At 34.1% G+C, this 21,830-nt stretch overlaps 1 protein-coding gene across 4 annotated transcripts in view; it reads left to right on the top strand.

The window, feature by feature from the left end:
* The window catches only part of LOC149084585 (ETS homologous factor-like), a 138,635-nt gene that overhangs the window by 27,998 nt on the left and 88,807 nt on the right, over positions 1-21,830 (top strand). Inside the window, exon 1 of one of the 4 annotated variants that reach the window (XM_089235008.1) lies at positions 21,258-21,540. The exons of 2 other annotated variants lie outside the window; for them this stretch is intronic. The gene's annotated coding sequence lies outside the window, so the exon portion shown is untranslated. Of the gene's footprint in view, positions 1-21,257; positions 21,541-21,830 lie in introns of those variants that run through there. One more of the 4 variants, XM_089235007.1, reaches the window with a different exon arrangement.

Here is a 21,830-nt window from a genome sequence, read left to right as displayed (position 1 = left end):
TCTTTACGTCATGAAGAAAAACTTTTGACAAAATTTGATATTTACAGCTTAATTGAGGAAAACGCGGGCAGCACCGAGTATTATAGCTAGCATAAGTATAATGTTGGAATTCTGTCTACTCTCTGCGGAGAGACTTTTTTAAATAGGAGCCGGGCTCACACATTCAGGAACTCGAAGTTGAAAACCCGCAGAAAATCTACTTCAGCCGACCAGGACTGTGCTGGTCACGTTGTTCGAACCTGGATCGTTACCATCAGATATAGTGTACTATATGAGTATAGCCAACCCTACTTATAGAAGTGTCTGGCCTGCGTGCGGCAGAAATACCTCATATCTGTCCCGCGGAGTAAAAAATTTGTGCACCCGTGGTCTACCACTCTTCAGTCAAATATACCAATTTGACCTTCAATATAATTTCACTGAAGGTCACGTAATTAAATTCATATTACGCCGCCCCCCCCTTTCTTTCGACGGCGATAATGTCCCTATTTATAATCATTATTATACATATATATACAGTCTATTACATGCTACGTTAGTTTAGAGAACCTTAATGACGTGTAGTTATGAAACCGATGCATATATATTATAAAAATAGGAACCTTTTTCTTTTAAAAAAAATTATTTTTCAGGTTCACGCACTGCTGCTCTTAGAAAGCCGTTCTAATAATGGCCTAAGTTCTGAACATGGCAGAGAAATATAAAAAAAAATGTCTACCGCTAGAAAAGGCCTCTAATATATTTTTGTAGGGTGGCCCTTAAAAATAGGTCAGTCGAACACGCAATAATATTACTGTATCTCGAACCGTGTACTTTTGTATGTCTAACAACCATACGGTTTCGCCATTTAGGCTCGTTAGGCCCGTAATTTTGGATGTTTCTTCCAACATGGGAACTAATTCTCGTAGTGGAAGCACGTGATACGTTTAATGAATATGGATGGGTCTTATTATAAACTTTAATCAGAACTATGCCAATTATACGAAATTGCGTAAGCATTAATTTTTTCAATATAATAACCATAGACTCCATAGATCAGAATTTCCTGCAATCGTTATACTTTATTTAATCCATTTTATGCGTGTAGGTCGGTATTTAAAGGCAGAATCCAAGATTTCGTGTAAGAGCTTGTTATAAAATTGGACTGATAATAATATGATATTGTTTCGAGAATTAACTTGATTATTTTATAACGAGGATATTTTTTAAGCTAGGACCGTTTGGTAATATGCGGTATTGTTATATCATTATTATAATCATAAAGTTATAGCAAAATCAGGAGAATGCGCGAGATCCGATGTCGTGAGTTCATCGAATATTTAATGCTCATGAGCGACTGTGTGAGGTGATTTGAGCTGTAGATCTTAACGATTGGCATTAACGAGGTATTTCGCTTTCTTATATAAGTCTTTTGTTTCAGACTTATGAGTTCTTATGTTTTCCCTAGTTGGTTTCTCCATGTGATACATTTTCCTGGCCACCTTATTTTGCACATGCTGAAAATTGCAAGGAAAAAATTAATATATACTTATTAATATATAATATATTAATTATATTATAGTTATAATATATATTAATAAAAAGAAAATGTCATTTTTTTGCAGGGAAATAAATTATTTCTGCTATGAAAGTTAAAGGGTTAGGCTATACCTTAATAAAACGTCACGATGTTCGCCAGCGATGATCTGTTGTGTCAATTGCCTTCAGGGCGCGCGGTAGCTCAGGTCGATAAGATACTCGCCTAAAGTACCGAAGGATGTTTAGAGGTGTCGCGAGTTCGATACCCGGTTCGTGCTTGTCAGAAAACTTTCCTGACACAGGGGTACAACAATAATGGTGACATGACCGCAGAAAAAATTGCTACCGCAGGGAGTCCCCTATCACGAGGGTTAGAGCACCAACCTCTCGATGAGTATAAAAATCAAGGCTGCCGTTCGGAATCGGCAATAAATTGTAGGTCCTGGTCTAATTATCCCTCGTGTGCAGAATATGACCGTGGTGCGACTCAAATGATCAATTTCCTTCCGTGTTCGATCTCTATAATCTGTATAGGGGCAGTGCAAGTGCCTACTTGAAAGCGCGGAAGTAATTCTTTGCGGATGGGGTGTGTGTCTCTCGACTAACATTGAACGCAAACAAACACCATTTTGATCACTTCGGCAATATCCGAAACCATGTCACGTGCTGGAAGTATTTAAGAATATCGAGCTCTTATATCCGGTGGAAAATAAGGTTGTATTTTCTCTCGCTAAACGCAAGAAGTGCGACTCTGACAGAAATCAGTCGCCAAATATGTGAGCTGTATCGTGTCTGAATGTCATCCTTGATTTCATAGTTGATGGACAAACTACGTGCCGCGAGTCAAATGCAGCCCCCTTAGAGGTTCTATCCTCCTAGTGCTCCTCTTAACCAGATCATGCTTCTCCGCCTGATGAAGATATTTTAGCAGGTGTTCGACAAAGACCTGGGCCATACTGGATTCTGTGCATGTATGAGTTGTGGACCTAACGTGAAGTATGTTTCTGCGTAATACTTGTTATGTGTAGTGCTGCCACCTGCCTTCAATTTTCCTAACTACGAGTGAAGTGTAACGATTGAATAGTTGTAGTGTTGTAGACCTCTTGCTCTCTGTGGCGAGACTTTCCCACAGGAAGAAAGGCTCGCATTCGCGCCTTGATGTTGGGGACCACAGAAAACCAACATCAGCTGTTGTGGTTCGAACCCGAGTCCCGGCGATGCGAGTGCATCACTCCGACCACTCGACCACCACAGCGGCAGCGTTTCTATCCGGGCCGCCGCAGAATCTCTCAGCTGCACATCTGAGCATAAAATTTCCAAACATGAATCAATGTCCTAATATATCCGGCTCAGCAAAATTTTTTCTTGTGTTTTTGCCCGCTTTAAAAAGTGTTATAAGGAGATAGACGTGCAAATTCTACCATTGGTGCACAATGTTAGCTTTCTTAACATTTATCGATATTTTTAAGCATGATCAACATCATCGATCACATCCCTCGTTCCAGACTGAAGTTGGAGTGGCAAATTTATTTAATTCTTTCACAATTTATCATATTTACTAATACAAGCTGAGGATTATCCATAATCTCCGGTAGAATATTTATCAAACTTATAAAAGAGGGGTGATTATGCATAATCACCGGATTTGTCTCGTTTGTGCTCATTTTGTCAATGAAAAAGACCTAAAAAAAAACAACTGTATGATATTCCAGTTTCTAAATTTTTCCCATTGGAATTTTCTATACTTAGCAATTCGATAGGTAACAGGATCTGCCTGTTTCTTCCCCCCCCCCATCAATTATAACATGGGCGAGAACATTCAGAGAAGAGGCCACAAAGATTCAATGGAGACAAAAAAAAAAAAAATCTAATTTTTTCATATACTATTTTTCCAAGCTGATCTTATTGAATATCAGCTATCACAGAGGAGGGTAATTGATGCCTGCAGTTGCGTGTTCTCAAGCTGCTGCTGGTCTTGGATATTATATTATCCACAGACGTTATGTAGGTCACTTATAGGTCTGACATGATCTCCGTAGGAGCCGGTTCCAACAATTCCTTCTCAATCGTTCAACCTACCAAATATTTCCGAAGTATTATTTCTTCTTCTTCCATGAATCATGTATCAATGATAGAACCATTTAGTTCTATTTATAGCCGTTCGATCGACGTTGTATGTTGTTACATAACGTTAAGAATTATCCGTCTATTTTATTATTATTATTTTATTTCTATGATTTGTGATCATAAGGCTTGTCATGGTTTATAGTGATAGTGGTGGGGTTACCTACTATGATGATGATAAGTTTATACCCCGTATATAATAATGTATCTAGGTCATAAAGCATTAGTTTTGGCGAGACGAGTTTACGTGAGACGATATATACCTACTATGTACGATACCTTTTTTGTTGTTTTAGGTTCAGAGAGACGTTCTCATTTCAATATTATCTTCGATACGGTATTATTTCTTCTCAGAAATTAAATAAGTTAAAATGGAAAGAAATTAATTGCGTATAATGGAAGATGATTACTTTATCTTGTTCGTGAGACTATCGGTTATTAATATCCCAGTATCCAGATCTATGATGTTGGTCTACATTGCTGGTTTTCTGATTTGGCACTGTTGTTGCCCTGTTAAAGTTGTTTGATAACAGTTATTGACGACCTTAAATTTGTTTACAACTCCAGATAATAATTTGTTGTTGTGTTCTTAAAGCTTTTTTAAAAACTCTGGATAAGACTTTTTACTTGCCGTTAGAGTTGTTTAAAAACTTCCTGATTAAGAACTTATTGTCAGTTGTCTTTAATGTTGTTTAAAATCTCTGGGTAAGAATTCATTGTTGTCCTTAGTTTTTTTAAGATCTCTGGTTAAGAACTTGTTGGTCTTAAAGTTGTTTGAAAATCTGGATAAGAATTAATTTTTGTCCTTAAAACTTTGAAAATCTGGATAAGAACATATTGTTGTCTTTAAAATTGTTTGAAAATCAGGTTAAAAACTTATTGTTGTCCTTGAAGTTGTTTAAAATCTCTGGATAAAATTTCATTATTAACTTTTTTTTTTCAAAATCTGAATATAAATTTGTTATTGATGAAGTAAATCGCTTGTTAAGACTTTTGTTGTCAAATAATAATTTATAATATAATAATTATATTTAATAATTAAATACAAATTTGTTTGAAAACATCTGAATAAGTTTCCATTATTGGCCTTGAAGTCGTATGCAAATCTTTATAAAACTTTATTAGTGTTTTTAAAACCATTTGAAAAATCTCTGGATGAGATTTAATTGCAGTTTTGAAATTTTTTGTAAATCTGGGAAAAGATTTTTTATCGTCGTCATTGAAGTTTTTTGTGGATCTCTGCTTGAAAACTTATTGTTTTCCTCAAAGTTCTTTGAAAATCCATAGACGAGAATTTAATGTTGTCGTCAAAGAAGCTTGGGAAAACCGGAGGTAATTTTGCATATCGTTGTTAATTACATAGTTATAAATTGTTATTGGCATTAAAAGCTGGTAATACTTTATTGCTGTCCTTAAAATGTTTGATACATAAAACTAATTTATTGTTTTCCTTGAAGTTGTTTTAAAATCTGATAAAAACTACTATAGTTTTTTACTTGGACACGTATCTATAAATTTTGCGAAACGAGTAAAGCATTACATAAAAGTACTACACAATAAACGTTCTCGTTTAAGAACACGTTTTTTTTCAGAAAACATATTTTAAAAAAAAGTGTGAAATGTACGCAGTATATGCATTAGTATTTTCTACAATTATCAAAGAAAACCATTATTTAACTCTTAAATAACCAATAAATATGTATTAAAATTTAATTTAATTCAAAAGTTCAAGTTTTTTTAATCCTAAAAATGTCTAAATTTTAGTTTAATTAAAAATAAAGAAATGTAAAAAATATTTAAAGAAACTAAGACAATCACAACTAAGACTTCAATATCACGGATTGACGTGTAAAAATACGCGTGGCTAAAATCTTCAAACCATAAATATGTGAACGACATAACGTGTAACTTAAATGCCTTCTCAATGTATTATTGTTATGCATATTTCGGTTTCATACAATCAATTAAGAAGGGGGAAAAGAATGACCAGAGCTTTCACTCTTATTAGAGCTGTTGTTTGGAGCCCAAATGCATGAGCTGATATGTTGTTGTTTTTTAAAACAAAGAAAAAGAAAAGGCATCCGATATTATCGCTAGTCATTAGAACGAGAACTATATATAGAAGCCAGTTTGGCCACTTGAATGCGAGCCCCATTGTTCAACAGCCGTGAAAAGGGAGACCAGAAAATGAGAGTAAAAAAGAAGCGTGCGGGCTACTTTTGGCCAGTTTAACACGACTAGAACTAGCCACTTGAATGATTTATACGCATGCATGTGTGTGTGAGTGTATTATAAGCATATTTGTACGTGTGTGCATTGATATGAGCTAGTTTCTCAATTTGGAACAAAGTAACAGAGTTGTGTGCGTGTACGTCTACAAAACGTGTGTAAAATGAAACTTGATTCTGATACCATTTTGAAAAAGGGGGTTTTATATGTATCAACGTCTTGGATTTGCCAGAGGTCATTGGCTTCTATTTTGTGAATATAAGTTCAGAAAGCCATTGTTTGAAACTATTGTATTTGACGGGAGAAAAAAATTATCACACAAATTATAAATTCATTTTTCTTTTAAAGGAACACGGAAATTTTAAGCCTGCAAAAAATGTTTAATTTTGGTATAAAAATGTTAAAATTTTAAAATTTTGGAAAAAAAATGTGATTTAGGACGGGATTATACACTATAAAAGTTATCTAAAAATTCTTTTACAAAATTTGAAAAATTCAACCAGTAAAATTGTGTGTTTCATTTGCTCGAATGTAACCTATGAGCTTTATTGGCTGGATTTTTTCAAGTTTTATAAAAAGGATTTTATCAAACTTTTATAGTGTAATATCGGCCTTAGGGATATTTTTGGAATAATTATTTCATTAAAATATCGGTTTGTTTCGCACAATTGGTTATTTTATCTGCTCAAAAGTTATTTTCTTGAAGTTACAAAACTATTTTCATCAAACTTCTCAAAAATTTCATTGACAGCAAGTTATCTTCAGCATCCACTGAATGTAAATTATCAGCGCGAAATTTCCCCATAAATTCACCCACTTTGAAAAGTGGTGGATCTTTTCTGCTCAAAACATTCCAGTGCCAAGAAATTCTCTTTTTATCACGCTTACCAAAAATCTCCACCTCCTAGAAATTGTCTTTATCGCGATACCAATAAATTTCAGTGCATATAGAAATGCTCTTTATATCACCCTGCAAAACATTTCAGGCCTTACAATTCCCTTTAACGTCGCTGGCCAAAAATTTTACTGCCAAGAAATAATCTTTACCCCGCTTTCTAAAAATTTCGGTCCGTAGAAAATTCTCTACATTACGCTGGAAAAAAAAACCCAAAACATTTCAGTGCCAAGAAGTTTTCTTCATTGCACTGCCTAAACATTTCAGCATCTAGAAATTGTCTTTATCGACTGCCCAAAAATTACACCACATAAAAATGCTCTATGACACTGCCCAAAACTTTTACTGACTATAAATGACGCTACATAATTTTCAGCACATAGAAGTTCTCTTGATAGTGCTGCCCAGGGGGGAGCAGGTGGGTCTTGTGCCCCGGGCGCTGGACTGAAGGGGCCACCGAATGCACCTTTTAACTGCTTGTTCTACATTACATGTGGGTTCCAAAATGCGTTCTTGCCCCGGCTGAAAAAGTATCTAGTAGTGGCCCTGGTGCTGCCCGAAAATTTCAGTGCCTATAAGTTCTCTTTAATGAAGTGCCTAAAAATCTCAGTGCCTATAAATTATCTTTAATGAAGTGCCTAAAAATTTCAGTGCCTATAAATTCTCTTTAATGAAGTGCCTAAAAATTTCAGTGCCTATAAATTCTCTTTAATGAAATGCCTAAAAATTTCAGTGCCTATAAATTCTCTTTAATGAAGTGCCTAAAAATTTCAGTGCCTATAAATTCTCTTTAATGAAGTGCCTAAAAGTTCTCATTATCCCTCTGCCCGAAAATTCCACCACCTAAATATTCCCTTTATCACACTGCCAAAATATATATTTCAGTGATTAGAAAATTCGCTTTACTGCGCTGTTCGAAAATTTCAAGTTTCTCTTCATTGCACTGTCCAAGAATTTGAATGCCTAGACGTTATTTTTGTCACACTTCCCGAAAATTTTCCTACCTAGAAATTCGCTTTACTGCGCTGCCTTAGAATCTGAAAGCCTAGAAATTCTCCTCATTGCGCTACAAGAAAACTCCACCATCTAGAAATTATTTTTATCTTGCTGCCCAAAAATTTCAACTCCTAAAAGTTCTCTTTATTTCATTGCCCTGAAAATTCAACGCCTGGAAGTTACCTTTATCGCAATGCCCAAAAATTCCACCTCTCCGAGAATTCATCTTCACCAAACTGTCCACAGATTTCTCACTCATACCAGTTTCAACCACCCCCAGAAGCATGGCCCCCACATGGAGTGGGCTGACAATCCTCCAACCCTGCGGCCCGGGGCAATTTCCACAATGTTTTTGCTTTTCACGCTATCAATTCATCATAAAGGGGCCCGTGAAAGTCTGGTCGTGGGGGGGGGGGCAGTAAAAGATCCCAGCCTAGGGGTCCTGCTCCAGAATGTGGGAGCCATGCCCAGAAGATACTCCAAAATAACAGAAAGATATCAACAGTCCAATCGGACTGAAGTAATGTATAGTTAGACCGCCCATAATAACCCACAGGACAGCAGGACACAAGATTCGCATTCAGGTTGGACAGTAGGCCAGTTACAGAGCCACAATTCAAAAAACGATAATAACAATAATCAAGCGGAACATGTTCGTGCAAACCGAATATAAACTCCAACTCGAGACAAGATTGATCAAGATTCAACCACGCAAATCCTTTTACAGAGTCAAGTCTCTCCCTCTCTCTCTGGACGTGATCTCAAGAGAGAGAGAGAGAAATGCCTAGCGGTAAACGGGTAGGGGATATTCCGAACTAGGTTAATAGTGTTATATCCTTACACAAGAAAAATACCGTATTCCTTATGATCCGGACACTCACACTAGCTTATCAGCATTCTTATCGTTATCTCAGTTAACTTTTTTTGCTTCTTTTTTCTTGTTTCTTAGGGGCAGAGAAAAGACGTGTTTCTTTCTTTATATAGCGGTTATACGTACGTATATCAGTTTTGCCTCACGGCTTCTGTGGTGATAGCTTCTCGGATACGAATCTCTCTTAAGGCTTCTTGGGCTTCTTTTTCCTTGAAGTGTTATTGACCCACTTTGAGGGCTTTGTACTCTCGTTTGGGATTCCCTCCGTTACTCATTCATGAGAGGAAAAAAAAAGAGAAATATACGAAATGAAAATTGTTTTTCTTCTTTTTTTTTTTCATATGAGAGAGTTCATTATCACTCAACCTTTACTAAATAAGTCATCTTATCTCTGAAAGTAGATATGTGATGTTTAAGTTCTTGAAAGCTGATGAATTACAAGGATTACTTACACTGTACGCGAATATTGAATTGAAAATTCTCGATAATTGAGGAATGACAATGCGCATTTTCTTCAAATCTACAAGATCTGTACGGAACATTTCTAAAAAAAAAACGTGGTTTTGCTTGCTGCGCCACCTACAAAATATCGATGATACTAGACACGTGCAGAAATGCGCAATCTGGCCATCTCCCAACAATATTTACATTTCACTATTCCGCCATAAAATGTTCTCTCTTGTTTTACTCATTTTTTTTTTCATTTTTTTTAATAGTCCCAGTTTGTGATTCGAGGTAGAAGAAGATGTTGTCACAAGTTTCATTTCAAAACAGGAAATTTTCTGATTGAATTCTTGTGAATTGACAAAAATATGCATTAGCAGAAACTACTAACCCTTTAATGTTCACAATCTCAAGGAACTGTAACAGCAACACTTAAAGCCTGTGACACACTGGTTGGGAATAGCCACCTTCTATCCTGGGCAGGATAGTTAGCAACTTAGTAGCATATGAATCACCTGCAGATGACAAAAGTTTTTTAGAGTGGGCTAAAAAAAGGGGGAGGGGGCGGAGCCTCGATATAATTTGTTATTAAACTCTATTTATTGTAGAACATTTCTATAGCATAATTTTAAAATCCGCAGCGGACTGGATAGAACCTCTAAGCGGACAGCATCTGGCCCACGGACCGTACTTTTCCCATACTAGTAGTCCAGTCAAATCATACATCGTTCCTTTCTAAAGGTCGAGTATTTATAATTTTTGTTGTAGGGACCAAAGCCCCTGTGCAAGCTGAGTTATGATTACGGAAAAAACGTCGAAAGTTTCGGATATTTTTTTTCGGTTTTTGTTCAATATCTTTGTTCTAATGCACACACACACACCAGAGAGCAAAAAATACAGTCAAATGTCGATAAGTCGAATGTGCAGCAGCCGATGAAAAAAATTCGAGTTACCGTTAGTTCGACTTATCGGAAATTCTTATTTCAGAGTGGGAAAAGGAAATATTTATTAAAATAACAGCGCTATTTACGAATATATCGTATTAGTAAAACATGTTGAACTATTGGAGTTGAAGAAATTCGAAAAGATAAGTTATTCTAATTTAATCATATTTGATTATAGAATGAGAATATTTAGAAATAAACTAGACCAGTGTTTCTCAACCACCGGGCCCTGGCATCAGTCAAACCGGGCCGTGAGTGATTCATCGTTTAATTTTTTCCCATTCATTTTTCCACTCGAAATCCCATTCATTTCCCATTAGTCGTGCTTATGACCGGGCCTTCCACTCGAAAATAAATACTCAACCGGGCCGCGAGCTTCCAAATGTTGAGAACCACTGAACTAGACATATGTAATCTGTGTTATGAAAACGGACGCATACATTATATTCATATAAATGCAACGAATCATAAATAGTGTATACAATATTTCCTGCCAAAATATGCAGTGGTTTTTGATTGTCTCTTTCCCCCCCCCCTCCTCTCTTTCGTGAGGAAGTCGTAGAGTTTTTGCAAGCAGATAAATGAATCTGCTAAATTATGCTGCTAAACGCCGAATTATATTGCTAAATTCTATTGTTAAATGATAAATTCTATTGTTAAATGCTAAATTCTATTATTAAATGCTAAATTCTATTATTAAATGCTAAATTCTATTATTAAATGCTAAATTCTATTATTAAATGCTAAATTCTATTATTAAATGCTAAATTCTATTATTAAATGCTAAATTCTATTATTAAATGCTAAATTCTATTATTAAATGCTAAATTCTGTTGCTAAATTCTATTATTAAATGCTAAATTCTGTTGCTAAATTCTATTATTAAATGCTAAATTCTGTTGCTAAATTCTATTATTAAATGCTAAATTCTATTATTAAATGCTAAATTCTACTGCTAAATGTTAATTCAATTGATAAATTCTATGGCTAAATGTTAAATTCAATTGCTCCAAATGATATGTTATAAATTTCTCTCATTCCCGAAAACTTCGACGGGGAAAATTTTAACACTAAGATATACGGAAAAAAAGTTCTGGGGCTGAGTGAAAACTTCGACTTAAACAGATATTCGAGCTATCGGAGTTCGAATTGACGGTATTGTAGAAAACGAAAAATTTACTACAACTTTTGTATTTATGTTTTTCATTTCCATTCGGGGTATAGTTATCGAGCTACAGAGCAGTGAAAGTGCGATCATTTTTGCGAAAATACAAAACACGCACATAATTGCAGAAATATTAATGGTGAAAATTACTGAATATTAATAATTATATTAATAACTTATTATAAATTAATTAAGTAAACTTTAAATATCAATAAATTTTCAAACCCCCCCTCCCCCAACAAAATTCAAAACGCAGGTACATAAATTCAAATATAAAATGTTGTTATATGCTATACGAGGATATGAGTCGGAACCCCTTTGTCTTTTACAACACTGTATAACTAAGTATATATGCATAATAAAAAACGGTTTAGGTCATAATATATTTTACTCAACAAAAAAATTGATAGCAGCTTCCTGCATCTCTGTTAATGTAAAAAGCAATCAAAAAAAATAAATTTTAATGAATAAATAGCAATAAATATATAATATCTTAACGTGGAATGAAACTATAGTAAAACGTGAATGAAATCCCAAAGTATCTACTGTGTTATGAATATTTAATAGATGGCGCAACAACTAAAAACACTAAGAAATTAGTCCGGGAAAATTTTTGTATAGAGTTGATTTACATAATTCATTTCATTTGTAAAACTATTTAGAATACTTCTACGTTTTCAACTATTTTGTAGAATATTAGCTCTACTTTTTATCTATTGCATAAAACAAATCTGAGAATATTTTAAAATAATGTCAATATTGAATATTTTAAATAACGTCGTCATACACGACCTCGTCTATAACGTCAATAATTGACAGTCCGGACTGATCCCCATAGAGAATCATGCTAATTAACCCTGCTTATAACGTCGATGAAAAAGCAAGCACCTCGGATATAACGACAAATTTTTAGTCCCTTTTGTCTCGATGTTTTCCCAATAAAATCCTCAGATTATAAAGCTGATCACATCCAGAGAATGTTCGTGTGTTCTATTCGTGCCTACCGTTGAAGGAAAAAAAAATAGTTTATTACATGCTTGACGTTCCGACTTGCTCATTCACGTATAGAATCAGAAATGCAAGTTATTTCCATAATTTACACATTGTGTGGAAACGAATATGACAAAAGATATTCATCTCTAAAAAATTGCCGATTTATTTCCCCCTGGTGAAACACATTATGACAGACGGGATTTTTTGCCTATTCATGAGCAATATTTAGAAATTTTATTGACATTTGGTGAACCAATTCGTTAGAAGTTCCGCAGAGGAATATGGACGAGGTACATGTGTAGTTAAGTAGTAGACATTGGTAAAAATCGGTAATGTCCCGAATTAATCATACCAATTGACTACATTTTTCTGATCAAATATGGTCACCCCAATCAGAAAAACAGTATTTGATTGCTTCTAGTTTTCGTCAAAATAAATCCGGAAAACGTCAACTTCGGTTGTAACGACACCTCGGTCATAGCGAGAAAGTTTCGTTGAATCATCGGTGATGTCATTATAACCGAGTTTTACTGTACGTGAAACATTTTCGATTTTCAGGCTAGTTCAATGTGAGTAAAGACATATTTCCTCCCATAGAAATAATGCACAAAAATGCAAATTACCATGGCACAACCTCTAATCAGTGCCTTTCTACGACGAATTCAGATTTTTATATTTAATGGCACTAATTATTCGAATTTTCTCCTTCCTGATGGCACAAAAAAAAAAAAAAGCGCCATTTCAATGTCTAACATCGAAAGAAAAATCAATCAAATGTTCCATTAAAAAAGATTTTCTTCAACCAATAATCCGATAAGTGATAAAGATTTAATACCTTGTTTCAATACAAAAAAGAAGAATGATTTTGTTCTTTTCACGTGTACCTCGCGGGTATTTCATTGTGTGCAGCAGCCTTCGTTTTAATACATTAACCAGTTTCTACTTCATGGATATGGAGACTTTCACTATATATAACCCTTTTCTTCCCTCTTTTTATCTTTTTTTTTTAATAACCATCCATTTTTTTTCTTCTTCTTTCTATAGGACAGTAAAAAAGAAAAGGTCATGAATGTTCATTTGCATGGGCGTATTCGGTGGTTATTATCATATAAATTATTCCGATTTGAAAGTTGGAATATCATTTGCGTATAAAAGTGGACGTATCATTAGTACTGGCAGATACGATTCCGTTCCACTATTATTGGTATTTTAGTATTGGCGTTGGGGTATGAAATAGTCGTATCTGACGGTGGAAGGTCAGCGCGTTTCGCAATGAAATCCGTTGATGGATCTGCGATTAGTTTTTATTTATTATTATTTATTAGTTTAGTATCAAGTGACATACAGTCAAACTCGGTTGTAACGACGGCACTTCGGCTGTAACGTCAATATTCAATGCCCCCCCGCCCCTCTTATTCCCGTGGGGAATGATGTTATATATAATATGAACGTTGTTTATAACGTCTATGAAAAAGTAACGACCTCTGATATAACGACGCACGACACATTTTTTCGTCACTTTGATTCCATTTCCCCAAGATATCTCTAAAAAATTCCCAATGTCCTGTTTTTTCGATGAAGCTTGTTTTAATTCAAATACTAAAATCAGAGACGAAAGTATTTTGCATTGTTTATTGATTGAATAATAAGAATAGAGGCCTCTTAACAAAAATCCTCGCATAATTATCATATAGAACTTTTTTTGCTATAAAATAATTTTTAATTCCTTTCAGACTTGCTGTAACGCTTTATTTCCAACCAAAGGTTATTTATAGGTAGTAATCGGTAATTTCACCAAAAATTCGCAACAATCTTGGCGAGAATTAGTGATGAACAGTGTGTGTGTGTGTTTATGATACCCGTTTTTTCTTAATAAAATATGGTCATCCAAATCATAGTGAAATATCTTCATTTTTGTATTTGATTGCGCCTGAGTATATTTTTAAGTTTAAAAAGTCGCTGAGAGAAAATGTCAACATCGGTTGTAAAGACACCTTGGTTATAACGAGATTTCAAGAAATGATCGTTGTCGTCATAGACGTATTTGACTGTAGATGCTTGCTGTGAAAACTTATAGAATAATTTATCCTGTAAATATGCCGATTGTTTCCCGTAGAGAAATAGTTTTAATTCTGAACTTTTGCGAGTTAAAATATTCGTGAGAGTTTTATAGAGTTTTACTAAAAATAATTTAACGATAATCTTGTATTATTTTGTTGGTTTGTGAAAGACGAGGTTTGTATATGTCAGATAACGCAGGATCCGTGAACCTGTCTATCTGATAACACACTGTTATAGACGCGCTGACAATAATACATATTGTTATCACGTTCTCAATAATCGCAAGTTATTTATCTGCGACTATATATTTCTAATATACATATAACTACAATATATATATATTTGACGACCACTAATTATTTTGACATAATTCTCGCGATATTCCACAAATTCTAGGTACAAGTTATTTTTAAGACAATTTTCTCTGTAACCACAAATTCGTTTTAAGAAATGGTGTGGATAATTAAATTATTCTTAACCAGGCATTTGGTTACGGTATTGTTCCGATAAACACGGTTATTTTTTCCTCGGTAATCATAAATTCTATCAATACTCACAATAACGTGAATTGAATTTCATGTTCATAATCACGGTAATTTTCTAACGATAGTCACAAAATCACAGGTAATTAAAAAACGAGTTCAGTAACCACACATGGGAATTCAGAAAACAATCTTTATAACCACAGCAAATTTTGTACAAAGCCTCTCAATAACTACAGATATATAATTTGTGTAAAATCGCTTCAAAAGCAATTGGAAATTTGTTAATATTGGATAGCGGTTTCATTCGCATACAAACCTTCCTATAACCACAATTTATATCAGTGATTTCGTATTCCAACGGAGGATATTTGACGCTCAAACTCCCACATATTTCTTTATATACAACCGACCCCACTTGATCGGATAACGGATAATCTGATACCCCGCTTATTCTGATGGGAACCAAAAATTGGTTCCAAACCCTGGAACCACAATTTCACCCATAGAGAAAATGTTAAAGTTTCCCCGTATGTGGTATTTTCTGAAACTTTTGCCCGTTTAATCGAATATTGGAATTCAAACGACAACTGTAAATACACATACCGCTGTGTGCATAATATTTTATATTAATATTGTATCAAACAATAAAAAAAAAACTTGTCCATGAAATTGAAGAAAATTTGCAAAAGAACGGAAACTTTTTAATCAAAAAAACGAAAGAGAGGAAATCTAATTTCGACGGTGTTTCCTAATTTCTATTGCAATGATGATTTTATGAGGAAAAGCCAAAAATGCATCTATCAACCTTCCCATGATTAGGCAAAAAACAGAGGAAACCGCCAAAGATTTTGAAAATTCCGAAAAAGTAAAAACATATGGTGAGCAGTAGCATGATAATTATAAAAAATTTCGATTTGAAATTTCATTTCTGTTTATTTCCTTTCTCACCATTGGACTAATTTGCTTTTTGAGAGAATTAATTTCGTCCTATACATCACATTATATATACTAGCTGATATGTTGTTATTGTTCTAGCTGATTGGTATGTTATTATAAATATTGAACTTAAAATCTGATATTTAATTCATTCTGCTCTGATATATTTCTCCTCGGATAATATGATAAGTATATAGGCCTATATAGGCAAGTATAATTTTTCAATATAAAATCCGTACTACTGTATAAAACTGCAATCTAATTGTTCCCCGCTTAATCGGATATTATGTGCCGGAATCGTTGATATCCGTTTAAGCGGGTGGACTATATATATAATGCATATTTTAGTTTTGAAAAGAGAAAAAACTACAACAAAATAATAAAACAATAAAATATCAAGAGAGAATATCAGATTCCCCCCCCCCCCTATAAAACTGTTTCATTGAGTTATACATCTATACATCAGTAAAATTTCAAGCTCAAAATTATATATAAATTTAACCACTGACTATTCCAACAGTACAAAAATGTATTTTATACACAAGAAAAATCAATTCACATTTACGTATAAAATTATTTTACACGTATCAGTTAGTAATCAATGATATAAAAAAAATGTATATTTTACGCCTATTTCATCATTCAATCATAAAACAAAAATATTTTTTAGCGTATCAGGCAATATTGAAATTTATTTTGCACTTATCACTTGGTATTGAATAATATAAAAATATATTTTACGCATCTCTCAGTTGGTATTCAATCACGCGAGTTATTCAGCCCGGCCCACAGTGGTCCAAATCGGAAAATTAGCTGGAAAAAAATAAAAAATGAAGTTTTTGCTTCGGAATAAAACCACATGGGTGTGTAGAGAAATGTCTGGTGCATCTTGAGGTGATATTTGTTTCGTGATATTTGTTTACATCGGGGGGTCAAAGAAGGGTAATGACTGACTCAGATGGGGCTCTCGCCGAAATGTGATGAAAAGCTTAACTTCCCTAGGTTGTCATTCGGTTGCATTTGAGTGGAACTATGAAATTCTTTTTGCTATTCATTTTTAGTTCTTTGTCCTTTTCGGTTCGATATTTTCCAAACTCCGAGTAGAGGAAATAATTTTCGTAATTCGTCCTTGAAGTTTGGCTTATTTTTGAGTAGTTTTGAGCACAAAAAGTGAGTTATAAAAAAAGTTTAACTCTGTTCAATCGTGAAATGTTTTTTCTGATGTTCTACATGTTGTTGGTGAACGTTTTGCATTATGCGTAGCCACCCCCAGCCGCCCCTTTTTACGTAAGGAATTTTTGAAATGGCCTTATGTGTGACTCGTCTAGAGTTGTTTTTGCGCTAATGGTGGGTTGAGCTTGCCTTACTGAGTCTGCAGACCTGTTAATCCAATATATTGATGAAAAGTCAAAATTTGAACATAGCCTGGAAGTCAAGAGTAGTAAGTTTCGTTTGAAAATCAAATGTTTCATCAGTTTCTTATAAAAAAAAAGTGGATATCTAGTAACAAGACCTTGACACGTTTCCTCGACAAAAATTCAGCATGGTTACAAAAGAAAATAGCTATTCCATCCAAAATAGTCCAGAAAGATCGGAGCAGACCTCAAAAGAATTTCGAAGATAGTGGCCCGAGGACCAAGAAGGCAAAAATAAAAAATATCTTGGAAGAACATAGAACCAGCGAGTTGTGCTGTGCAGCACAAGCCAGTCTTACATCATCCGGCCAACGTACGGCCTCTAACATGAAATAGATGTCGAAAAATTCAGAGAGTTTGCAAACACTACCGCAAAGCTTTATGCGCAACTTTACAGTTGGTTTTACGTGCCAGTTACTGTTCACAAAGTTTTGGTTCATGGTGCAGATGTTATACAACATTTGCTACTTCCCGTTGGTCAGTTGACGGAGGAAGCACAAGAAGCCAGACATAAAGACTATAAGCAAGCCAGAGAATATAGATCAAGAAAAATTTCACGTCAAACAACTAATGAAGATTTGATGAACTATCTTCTTACATCATCAGATCATCTAGTATCTTCTATAAGAGAACTGCCCACAAAAAACTGCCCCGAAAAAGGGAGCATTGCCAAAAGAGGTTTTGACTTTGCTGAAATTTAGTGAGACAGAAAAGGGAGAAAAAAGCAGATCCTCAGAGTCTTACAGTGATTGACACTGCGCATAAGGTGTGGGTGTGTTTTACGTAAATTTTTAATTTATATGCAAAATTACTGTACATAAACGTAAATTAATTCTGAGAATGAAATAATGTATATTTTTAAGTGTTTGTAGAATTGCGAGTATAAATTTGTAAGTATTTAATAATCAGCAGAAATTTATGAAAAATTTCATTCCGATTTGAAATGTTCAATCGGTGAGCAAGCCACCAAATCATAGATTTTGTTTATTTGCACTGTTTATTTTTAATGTTTTGTGTTATAAAAGAATAATTTATTATTTTTTGAGTGAAAATCTTGATTTTTTACATATTAAACTTCAATTAAGTGTTCCCCCCAGTTTTCACGGCAATATTTTGTTTAGAATGTACTTTGGTATTACTATTATTTTTTAAATATTATTCGTAATAAATATGAGTGATGCGTTATTATTTTACAGACAGTCAATCAGAAAAGTAGGAAACATCAGTAAAAGATGGAAAGATTAATTAGAAATAAGTAATTATTTCATTGAAATGGAAAGAATTGCAAAAATGCAGAAAACGTAGTAATCATGCCAAAGTAGTTTTAAAATTACCAAACGTTATTATTATTAAATTATATTTCTCGGCCTGTGTGGATGCCTATTTTTGATGTGAAGCAAAAAGAAGTTTTCAAAAATATTCATTAGTTTTCGAGAAAACATTTTTTTCCTCCTAAATTCGTTATATTGACCACTGTGCGGCCCGGCGAATGTGATTTGTGGTACGGGGGTTCCCCGGAGGGAGAATTTATTTTCTCAATTGCACATTTATTCTCTCTCTCTCTCTCTCTCTCTCTCTCTCTCACACACGCACACAATTATTTGTATTCAATGAAATTTTGAAAATTATTAATGAAAAATCATATGCAATTTTTAACGCAAATCAGTATATATTCAGTTTTACAGACACATATTCAATTATACAAAAATATATAATTATAAAATAATAAAAATTGTGCATTATACACGTCTCAGACTATCAGACATATCACATATCATATTTACTGACTGAGATAGATGCATTTTCTCAAGACGCACCGAGTCTATTGACCCCCCCCCCCCCATATAAGAGAGAGAGCGTCCCTGTGTTCGATGCTGCCCCGTATACGAGCACAGTTAATACTGTTATGCTGAATAATTCAGTTAATACTAAAAAAAAAATTATATTTCATAAAAAAAATTATATTTCAAATTATATTTCATACATATGACGACAAATTCCAGCATATAATTACGTTATATCGAATTTTTAATATGTAAAAAAAAAAAATTCTCATATATCATTCAATATTCTACCTTCATTTTATACACTTAATACACAAAATTATCAGTGATAAATAGAGCCCGGATTATATGCACTAAAAAAACGGCAAAATATGCACTGAAAAATGCTAAAAATAAGAACTTAAAATACAAAATATGCATTAAAAAAATCACCATGCAAAAAAAAGCAAATGTGTTTTTGAAAGGCATCTTTTCTATCTCTTAGTGCATATGTATATATATATATATATATATATATATACCGCATATACAAATAACTTCTACATATTTTTTATTCAGGCATTTTTTAATTTTTAGATTGTAGTAGCTGCTCAATAACGGAAATTCTAGTAAGAAAACAATTTTGACACTATTTCTAAAAAAACCTTTAATATTTTGACATATCTCTAGAGATAGCCTTACAATAAAACGGTTAATATTCGTAAAAAAATACTTTATAAATATGTATCAATTCACTAAATTTCACCTGCGGGGGAAAAACCGATGTTATGAAAATATTACGAACAATATTTATTTGAAAAATTATAAAAAAATTGAATGAGCTCAAATAAACCTTCAAAAAATATGCACTTCTACAGAAAATTCTTTAATTTTATGAATTTATATGCATTAATGGTAAAAAAAGGCCAAAATATGCAAATGTATATAATCCGGGCTCTAGTGACAAACATCGAATTATATATATTGAATGTCCGTGATTATAATCAGTCATCTAAGAGTCTCTCCGTTCTCCCATTCGTCTTTTTTCATCCAATGGCATCATCTGAAGATGACGCAATCATTTATTCTTGGATGTAGCGGTTTTCCCAAATAGAAACTCACCAGAAATCTATCACTTGGCAAGTTATCGCTGCCGTTGGCTATCAAAACAATTTTCCCATGTCATAATTATTTTTTTTTTATATAAATACAGTCGAATCCCGTTATAAACGAACTCCAAGAGACCGGGAAAAAAAAACCACTTCGCAATAACGAAAATTTCGTTAGAAAGGAATTCCGGATTTTCACATTGTTCCCATGTAAACTTATCTGGGGGAATTAGAAAAGTTTTCGTTAAAACGGGATCGCGCTATAACGCATAGGGGGTCATTCAAGTATTACGTCAGCATCGGAGGGGGGGGGGTTCGAATTTGCTGACTTTTGATGACAAGGGGGGGGGGGTTTAAAGGTTGCTTACGTCATCAATCACCCCTTTTTGAAGATATGGAATATTCTAAGCTGCTGACGAAATTTTGTTGACAAGGGGGGAGGGGGTCACTGTTTTGCTGACTTTTGCTGACAAGGGGGGGGAGGGGGTCAAAAATGGCTGAAAATCTGCTTAAGTAATACTTGAATGACCCCATAGGCGGATATAGACTTGGAAGTCGGGGGGGGGGGCAAAGTCATTATTGCTGGGGGGCACGATGATGATGATGTCAATTCATATATACACATATACATTAGATCTGCCCAATCCACTTTTGACGCTGTGGGGCAATGCCCCCCCCCCCCGTATTCCGCCCATGCTATAACGGTATCCGTTAATACGGGAATCGACTGTACAAACGCAGTATTATCAAAAATTTAACAAGAAAAAAAATGGTTCATAAAATCAATACTTACTTTTATTTTCTTCGGAAATTTTTGTTCGTAATAAAAATAAACTTATCAATTTAACGTATGTGGTCAGGCACAATCTGAATCTGATAATAAAAGTACAGTCGAATCCCGTTATAACGAACTCCAAGAGACGAAATTTTAAATAAACGAAATTTCGATATAAAGGAATTCCATGTTTTTGCATTGTTCCCATGTAAACTTTTCTGGGGGATTAAAAAATTGTGCGTTAAAACGAGATTTTCGCTTTATAGGTATTCGTTAAAACGGGATTCGACTGTATAAATTTATTTTAACTCTTAAATTAGAATTTATTTAAGTGTATAGATATAATTTTAGTGTATAGATAAAATGACGAGTTCAGTTCCTCGCATTTTCAATAAAGAGATTCAAGATTTTATATTTATTAGATATTTTTATACTTCCGATTTTGAAACAAATTTGGCGATGAAAAATTGGCGAGTTTTTTTTCAGTCCTCGCCAAAAGCGCGGCAAAAACGTTTGCGTCTCGTCTGGGTTTCTGTTGTTCTTTGCCTCTTTGGAGCTTTTTATGAAGTGCCTTTATTCGGGATGTAAACAAACCGTTTAAGCTCTAAAATATTCGTAATATTTGCACGAATTTTACTTGGATACGATCTTGAAATGATCTCAAGATAACGATTAGTATCTGAAGAACTGTATCTTTTCGTTAATTAATTAATTAACTCGGTTTTTTATGTGACGGACGGATTTAAAAATTGGAAAGTAGAAGAAACGACTCGTCTCCGGGTCGGAATTAACGTTGTCTTAACAGCGAATTGTTATCGTAAGTTTTATATTAATTTTTATCTTATTTTGATTGGAAATAGCGTTAATTATCATGGTTTTGATTGGAAGTATATCGTTACTTAAAAATTGATTAAAGGGCAGTTCGGGACGATCACGTGCCACCGAGTGCCAAGAACTAATCTTTTTTTCTCTCTCTCTCCTCATGTGAGTAGGCGTTTTGTTATTTATGTACTTTCGGCGGCGTCGGCGCAGGGTTAATTCTTTTGGCGCCTTTGGAAACGAAATTTTATTGTTGAATAGTTGGAGATTATTGATTTTTTTTTTGGT

Source organism: Pholcus phalangioides, unplaced genomic scaffold (genome assembly GCF_987345545.1).
Source record: "Pholcus phalangioides strain wild (caught in Gottingen) unplaced genomic scaffold, Ppha-v1.0 ptg000008l_1, whole genome shotgun sequence".
NCBI classification, from domain to species: Eukaryota; Metazoa; Arthropoda; class Arachnida; order Araneae; family Pholcidae; genus Pholcus; species Pholcus phalangioides.
The sequence above is the reverse complement of the archived record's forward strand: the minus strand, read 5'-3'. Positions and strand labels throughout refer to the sequence as shown.